We start from the raw sequence: 9,254 nt of genomic DNA, 5'->3' as shown, positions 1-9,254 counted from the left end.
CCCTGCAGTTGTTTCAAGAAAGGACAAGAGGGTAGGGTGTGCAAATGTAACAAAGTTTTGTATGGGTTGAAGCAATATCCTTGTGCTTGGTATATAGTTTAAGAAGTGTGATGGTGGTATTGCCTTGTGTCAGAAAAGTTACCTAGAGACATTGCTATGGAAAGTTGGACTTGAGGATTGCAAACCTATTGCCACTCCCATGGAAACAGGTTTGAAATTGATTCTTCATGATGCTGGTGATCCTGCATATGTCACTCTCTACCAAACTGCTGTGGGATGCCTCATTTATGCATGCAACATAAGGTCGGATATTCAATTTGTAATCTCATAGGTCAGCATATTTATGGATAGCCCAGGGTCTAAGCATTGGTAGACTGTCAAGAGGATTTTTTGCTACTTGAGTGGCACTTTACATCTTGGCTTTTTTTATCCCAAGGGAGAATTGTTGCCTCCAGACTTACATGCTTTTTTGGACTCAAATTGGGCTGGTTGATTTGACACACAAGTGTCCACAAGTGGTTGTTGTTTCATGCTTGGCAGCTCATGCATATCATGGTTGAGCAAAAAGAAACCTACTATGGCCACTTCTAGTGGTGAGGCTAAGTACAAGGTAGTCTTTGCAGCTACCATTGAGTGTGTATGGCTCAGACGCCTTATGGCTGATTTGGGTGTTGGATAGGACACTACCAACACTATCTACAGTAATAGTCACAGTGCATTGGTAATTGCAAGGAACCCAGTTTTTCAAGCTCGCACAAAGCACATTGAGGTGCATTACCATTATGTTAGGGAGAGGCTCTCAGCAGGACATATCAACTTGGCTTATGTGCCAACACAAGACAACCTTGCAGATGTTTTCACAAAGGCATTGTCTTGTGAGAAGTTTGAAGTTTTTCGCAAAGCTTTGGTCTTACTCCCCTTTGTGGATTGATCATGTCCTTAGGGCATGGCGCTTTCCTTTACTCTATGTGCTAGCTCTCATTCACCGCATCACTCCAAGGGAAATTTGTTACCATATACATGTGGTAGTGATGTGTGTGAACACACTTAGGACCGCTGTTGCATTTTTCCCCTCTTTAGGAGGTTTTTTCCCTCGTGCATTGTATATATGTCCATCATTCTAGGGCTATCTATCTTTCCATTGCACATTAAGTAAAACACTCTTTGTTGAGTGCCTTGAGCTTCCTTTGTCTTCTCCAAATTGTGTGTGTTTTCTTGCAACCCCATTTCCAACAACTATTAGATGACTCCCTCTATAAAAAAGTATTTCAATGATGCCTCTTGTTTTGTAATTCTAATTGCCTTGAAAAAACAAAATGAAAGGTAGTGGGAAAATTTCCTCAAGGAGGATATTGCCTCATCTGTATTAGAATGGATAACAAGTGTTGATAGCGGCACAAACTGCTAGGGAATGTTTGTTTGATGCAAGGAATGAGGAACTTGCACAATTGAACTGAGCACTTGCAAATTTAAAAGTACAACTTTAACAAAAAATTGTTCCATCGGAACTTCCAAAAGTGCCACGTGACCATGCTCCGCTGTGGCATTGACTGAAAAGCTAACTCCCTGTAAAGGTAATTGCTTTTGTATGTACACTTCAATGTATACCAAATATGAAGAATTTTTGCAAGTATTTATTTATGTTTCTATCAACTTTATTGCTGGTTAAGTGCTTTTTCAAGTGGTATCAAGTGCTGATTAAGTGTTGTTAGGTGGTGGTCAAGTGGTTACAGTCCTATTCAAATGGTTTAAAGTGCTTAACTAGTGGATGTCAAGTGCTTTAAGGTGCTGATAAGTGATAAGTATTGTAAGGTGCTTATGAATTGGTTGTCAAGTACTAGTTAAGTGTTGTTAGGTGGTGGTCAAGTGGTCACAATGTTGATCAAATGGTTTAAAGTGTTGATCAAGTGATTTTCAAGTGCTATAAGGTGCTGATAAGTGGTAAGTGGTGTAAGGTGCTTGTCAAGTGGTTGTCAAATGCTAGTTAAGTGCTATTAAGTGGCAGTCAAGTGGTCACAGTGCTGGTCAAATGGTTTGAAGTGTTGATAAAGTGGTTGTCAAGTGCTATAAGGTGTTGTAAGTGGCAAGTGGTGTAGGGTGCTTGTCAAGTGGTTGTCAAGTGATGTAAGGTGGTGTTCAAGTGGTCACAATGCTGGTCAAATGGTTTAGAGTGCTTATCAAGTGGTTGTCAACAAGTGATGTAAAGTGCAACTAAGTGGTAAGCGTTGTAAGGTGCTTATCAAGTGGTTTTCAATTTCTATAAGTGCTGGTCCAATCTCGAGGGATTCACCATTTGATACCCCCTTATATAATGTGCGTTCATGGGGTATTAAAACCCCTCTTTTAGCATGTTTGAATGAATAAAAGGACCCCTTATTTTAGGATTTTTTTTCAAAATTGAAAATAGAAACCCCTTATTTTAATGTATCTCTGTTAAATTACCTAAATGTTTTGTACTTTAAAACCCCTCCTTCTGAAGTCACGTTATACATTAACATGATTACATAGTGCACCCCCCAAGGGTCCAATGGTGGTTCAAAATGCTAGTCAAGTGATGGTAAGGTGTTGTCAAGTGGTTCAAAGTGCTGATCAAGTGGTTCAAAGTGCTAATCAAGTGGTTTAAAGTGCTGTAAAGTGATGGTTAAGTGGTTCAAAGCTCTAGTCTAGTGTTCAAAGTGCTAGTCAAGTGGTTAAAGGTGTTGTTAAAGTGCTTAAAAGTGGTTGTCAATTGCGGGTTAAGTGCTACTCAAGTGTTGGTTAAAAGTTATTCAAGTGGTCAAGTGCCACAAAGTGCTTTAAAGATAAGCTGTTATCACTCTACTATTTAAATATGCTAGCCAAGTACTGTTAAAAGTGATGGCTAGGTCCTCACGTTAGACATACATAGATAAATCTTACAAGTTCTTCTCTGAGGGCACACTATTATAGATTTGTTTGAATATGTCATTTGACATATCATATACATTAGGCTCACCTTCCCTTAGGGACATGGGAAACCCAATGCATTGCACCAAGTGGGAGTAGATAAGAGCAATGGGTTTGTTGTTAGAGAGGACATAGGTATCATTTTGACCATTCACCTTGTTGTAGAATAGGCCCTGAACCACATATGAATTTTTATTAATAATGTTGTGCCATTGCTCCCTTTCATCTTTTTGAGCCAAGCGCTTTGTGGTGGTGCATTTCAAGATGTAGAAATCTGTGCCTGCCTCCTTTGCATTTAATGCAAAGTTTTGGCCAACCATCAAGGCATTGCTCAGGTCATCATGGTGGCCAGGATACATGGGGGTGTATTCATCCTCATCCTTGCTCAACGCTTGTCCATCGATTTCATCCCAAATTGTGGGTTGTATTTGCAAGTACACCCAACTCTCTCCATGGTCTTTGTTTGCACATCTCCTCCATTGACCTTTGATGCACGCATGTCAAATGCAAGAGAGTGGTCTGCACTTTAGTCCGTGCATATTTATTTGATTGTAGCCATTCACACAATGATAAGATTGAGACCTATCATGCACTTGCAATCCCACTCTATGTCTTTGTTGACATTACCAAGCTTGATCTCCCAAAATGCACAATTGACTTTCTGGCTTGTCTGTGGACATTGTTTTATGAGCATTGCATTGAGGAATGCAACAACGCTTGAAGCATTATGTGGCACCCATATGTCAAATTTTAACTGCTCATGTGTGAGGGCTCTTTTGACCATTGCACCAGCCTCGTCAAGTTCACCCTTCCCATGGCTTGAAGCAAAGAAATTGAGCATTATCTTGACACCCACCATATTGAAGAATTGTGCGTGAAGAATCATGTAACAAAATAGAATGGCTGCATTACTTTGAATTCTAAAGCAGCACCATCAGACACATCCAGTGTTGGTTGACACTATAGCCGTGTCTTTTTAGTCATTCATTGTGTAATAGAAAACACTGCTACACAAATAAAGTGTCATGTGTCTTGTAATCAAAGATACAGAAGTGAGTTGTCTTTAGTATAGCACCAAGGGCATCACAAAAATATGAAATGTGAACAAATATTGTGACATGAGTTGGATACCAATGCATAGACTAAATGTTGTCTTTCACTTTGAAGGAGTAAATTCTTTGCAAAATGCACTACAAACACCACTGCATTGTTAGAAAGTTCTCCAAACACTCCTTGAGCTGTTGAGGTTGCCACATGTACTTGTAGTTGTGTTTGATATGGTTTCCTAACTTGCATCAAAGCATGGAAATGAAACTCATCAAGCTGACGTGTTGAACCACAAGGTCTTTTTGACATTTAGCTCTACCTTCCTTATTCACTTCCTATGTAGGAACCTCATCAAAAAGCTTCACAGTCATTCTAGAGATATCATCACTCTGTTTGATGAGACACAACGAGAGCCTTTCAATGTTACAATCAAATCATGTTCCCAAATTGGTTTGTCAATGATGGAAATGCTGCATTTGATGCCGTGTATTGCATTGTTCCACCACTAGGATTGCACAAAGGACACCTGCAAAGGCATGACATTCCATGTAACCTGTATCTTCTTTGGTGCACTTGATTTAAGCCTTCCTTTATGTATACGAGCTGAACATGGTATTCACAACAATAGGTGTTGCGGTTCTTTAACTTGCATATGAAGTATGGCTTTGGATCCTCAAGGCATCTAAGGGAGAGCCTAATGTCAGGATGAGCCTCCTGGAACCGCATGTAGAAGTCCCTCTACCACACTAAAAACAGTTAGTAATACTATAAGGTACTGAAATCTCCTTGCAAGCACTATGAAGCAATTTGTGGCTTTCTAAAGCACTTTGAAGCAGTTTATGGCACTATGAAGCACTTTGATGACTAGGTGGCTTTCTGAAGCACGTTGAAGTACTTTGTGGCACTTTGAAGTACTTTGAAGCAATTTGTGGCACTTTGAAGCACTTTGTGGCACCATGAAGCACTTTGTGGCACTTTGAAGCACCGTGAAGCAGTTTGTGACACTATTAAGCACTATGAAGCACTTTGAGGTGTTGTGTGCTACTTTGAATCACTTTGAAGCCTTTTGTAGCACTTTGAAACACTATGCAACACTTTAAAACACTTGTAAGCAATTCATGGCACTTTTAAGCACTATGGAGTTACTTTGAAGCACTTTGACGCACTTTTAGGCACTTTGAAGCACTTTGAAGTGCTTGGAAGCATTTGGAAGCTCTAAGAGATGCTCTTTGAAGCACTTTGAGGCAACACTTACAAAGCACTTAAAGCATTTGCAAGCACTAGGAGATGCACTTTGAAGTAGCAAGAAGCACCTACAAGCACTAGGAGAAGCACTTTGAAGCAGTTTGTGGCACTTAGATGCACTTTGTGGAACATGAATACAGCTAGTGTAGCATTCAAGTATCGTAAAACATTCTGAGGAAATCACAAGCACATAGAAAAGCACCCAAAAATTACTTATTGGGCTAATATACCTAAGGCAAATTGAGAAGGTGCACTGGATGCAACACAAGTGCCCTCCTGCCAATTCTCTTTTGAATGGCATCTTTCATGTCTAGGGAGATGTGGGTTTCCATTGACCAAAATTGAAACACAAATTTCTTTATTTTGATTGTTAAGGTGCTAGTCCTTTGCAATTGATGGTGACAAGCGTCTAAGGGAAGTGACCGCTCTTGCACATTGTTTTGCAGTCGTAATTTGGCTACAGTGACATTTCTTTGGTGAAGTCCTAATGCCTTGGCAACATCATTATTGCTCATTTGATTGTCACCCCCACTGACTCCATTGAGGCATGCCATGACAATAGCCTGTTTCAAAAATAGCTTGTTGTTTGGATGAGGAGTTTTCACCTCAGACAATGTATGACAAAAGTTAAAGAGAATGAGTCCCTCAATTGTCTTGGATGTGGGTTGCAACATTGTAAATGTTGGATGAAGGCAAAGTTGCTATAGAATGTTCATTTGAAGACATTTTGAAAGTCCGTTTGTTTGCTTATGCCAACACTTAGCAGCTGCCCTCTATAGATTTTCTTGGCCTCATGCTCATCAATGTCACCATACTCTTGCGTTGGAGCCATCCTTTTTTGAATGTTTCTCTCTTCCCTCTTCTTTTCAACCCAATAATTTTGTAAACCTGATAGAAGATCCCTTGGGATATACTGTTTAGCAAATAATGGAGGAAGGTGAAGGGCGTCAGTGTATTGCCATTATGAGTGCTATGTGATTCTATGTAGAACAAGCAAGGAGGCTTTGAGCCGGCTAGTAGAGGCTATGAGAGAGAGAGAGAGAGAGAGAGTTTTGATCCCGCAAGGCAAAAGTTGCTCTTTGAGCTTGTCCGCAGCGGTGATGGAGGGAGAGCGAGAGCACTGAGGTTGAAAGGTGGCACCCACTTTGAGCCTAACACAAGAGGCTATGGAGAGAGAGAGAGAGAGAGAGAGAGAGAAAAAATTGCAAGGCAAAAGCCACTCTTTGAGCTTTTCAGCAAGCAACTATGGAGGGAGAGAGAGAGCATTGAGGATGAGGCACCCACACTGAGCCCAACACTAGAGGCCATAGAGAGAGAGAGAGAGAGAGAGAGAGAGAGAGAGTTTTGAGTAGGCGAAGTGACCCATTGAGGGAGGGCTCAAAACCCTGCGGAGTGGCAATGAGAGAGAGAGAGAGAGTTTAAATGACCTGTAACAATTTCTTCTCTGTCTTTAGTATTGAATGCTTTAGTCTTATATTCCAAGCCTGCTTTCATTTATAAAACATGAAAATCAACAACCCATCACCCTTTAATCAATTCCCAAAGGGGTGTCCAAGACACTCCTTTTTGGCACCACCTAAACATGCTTTGACCAAGCTGTGCATAGATGCGTACTAGCACCATGCATGTCGGTCCTTTTTGGTACCATTTAAACATGCTTTGACCCAACTGTGCATCCATGCGTACTAGCGCCATTCATGTGAGTCCTTGTCCTCATAAGGCTTAACGGGCATTTGTTATTGGCGATAACACATGCAAGAGGCATGCAAGGCTTGACTCTTGCCACAAATAACGGCCATGGTTTTTCTCAACATCCAATCAAGACAAGCTTCCAATGCTTGTATACCACATGGAAACATTGCTCAACTGCCATGAGAAGCACAGTATCAAAGCAAAGCTCTTTGACAAACATCATATGAAATCATGGGATGCAAGGCGTCCATTCCATGTCATGATGCTATCCATTGTCTTAGGATTAAGGTTATTAGCACAAAGGTTTGGCAAATTGGTAATATATGGATACAAGCATAATGTTTCCATGCCAATACAAACTTTGCAAGGCCCATATAACATTGTATCAAACTATTAGGTCTTTCATTTCCATCAAGGGCTTATCTTTAGAGCCAAGGGCTTATTACTCTATTTTTCTAATATGCGTGCATGGCATGCTCTAGTACCATTGGCATTCTTTCTATTGACTCATTATTTTTTCTCTTTGCTATAATATTAGCTACTGTGTCAAGGACATGCATTGGACATACACTAGTGCTATGATGCAATATATGTACACAAATTGACCTATGTATGCATTTATGCATGGTATGTTAGTGGCTAGCAAGATGCAAGCCTAGCTTTACTTGATTAAATTGGGTGTACTAGTACAAGGCACAAGTAAGTCTGACAAGAAGCAAGGCTTGTTTGACACAAAGCTAGGCTATGAGTCCAGTTCTCAATGATTTATGCAACTTTCAAGTTTTTCACGTTCCAATCTATGAGCTTCTTTTGGGAACATCTCCTTGATTACTCCAGCAGTGAGCTCAAGAGCATCTACACAAGTCATGCACATGAGTGCAAGTGTAGTGCTCAAATTCTTCTTTTACAATCTTATGCATGGCATTTGAATATGTTTTAGCACATGGATGATCATGTTTTTGGAGTTCTAAGGACAATATTTGGCTATGGAGCCATAAGGCATGGCTCCTCCTTTTCCATTGCTTGTCAATGCACAACTCAAACTACGTCATTCCATGACATCCATGGGATGTGAAAATATCATTATGGTAAATTATGCAGATAATACATGGTGTTGATTTGTATAGTGTATAAGATCCAGCACAAGCTCTCAGCTTGAAAATATCATTATGGTAAATTATGCAGATAATACATGGTGTTGATTTGTATAGTGTATAAGAGCCAGCACAAGCTCTTAGCTTGCCACATTACAAGATTGTCCTTGCAGCAAATCTTGTATATTATGTGGTCTATACTTTCAAAGAAATTTGTACACATGTACAAAACCTATCCAAAGGCATGGATTATGGCAATGATGATGGATTAGAAGACTAATCCTTATGTTGCACATGGTGCATGAACATGCTTATGCTACACAAGGTGCATGCAGGTGCTTTTAAGGAAAAGACTATATAAAATGATGGCTGTATTGTTCCTCTCTTAACGGCAAGGAGGCCATGAGAGTGTCTGCAAAGGAAGCCATACACACAATGCATATATAAGGTGGACATGTATGGGGTTACATTCAATTGTTCACAAGGTGAACTTATCAAGCAACAAAGGTGTGCTTTGTTCTTGAGCAGATTTAAAAGATGCTAAAACTATTTGGTAACCTCTCTCCATTTACTTTTTCACCATGGGTCTTCCTACGTTGACATGTCTAATCATAGCAACTTAATAGTAGGCAGTACTCCCACTATTGGACATACTTTTTGGCTATGAGCCACCAATCATCTCTCTCTTTAGTTACAAGTTCTATTGCATACAAGAACTCCTCAAAGCATTCTTGCGTTTGATGAAAGATTTTATGCACTATACAAGTGGTGATTTTTCTAGGACATGGCCGTATGCAATTGTATACAATAATACAATTCAATCATTTTCTTTGTATGACAAAGTTGTTACTTCTCTAGTCATGGTTATGAACCCAGAGAAAAAGAGCTTCCCTTTCACTATAGAGCTAGTGATTGGATATTATTTACTTGCCAAGCCCTATACATTATAAATTATCATGAACCAACATCATAACAATCATAACAAATTGATTATGAAACAACATCATTACATCGTAAAACAACTCTATACAATAATAATCATTTGAAATATAACGAAGTAATATCAATCCTTATAACTAAAGCAAAGTATCATACTAACTCTATGACAAAATATCTATCTCAAAGGAAGCAAATAATTATGAACTAATAACATGTCCATCGATCATTACACCAACTCTATGAAAACCATAATCATCTAGAAAACAATAGATCAATATCAAACATTATGAGCATAATAAATCATAAAAAACA

The sequence above is a fragment of the Adiantum capillus-veneris genome, chromosome 12, assembly GCF_014529385.1.
Source record: "Adiantum capillus-veneris isolate H3 chromosome 12, ASM1452938v2, whole genome shotgun sequence".
Taxonomy (NCBI): Eukaryota; Viridiplantae; Streptophyta; class Polypodiopsida; order Polypodiales; family Pteridaceae; genus Adiantum; species Adiantum capillus-veneris.
This window is presented reverse-complemented; position numbering follows the sequence as displayed.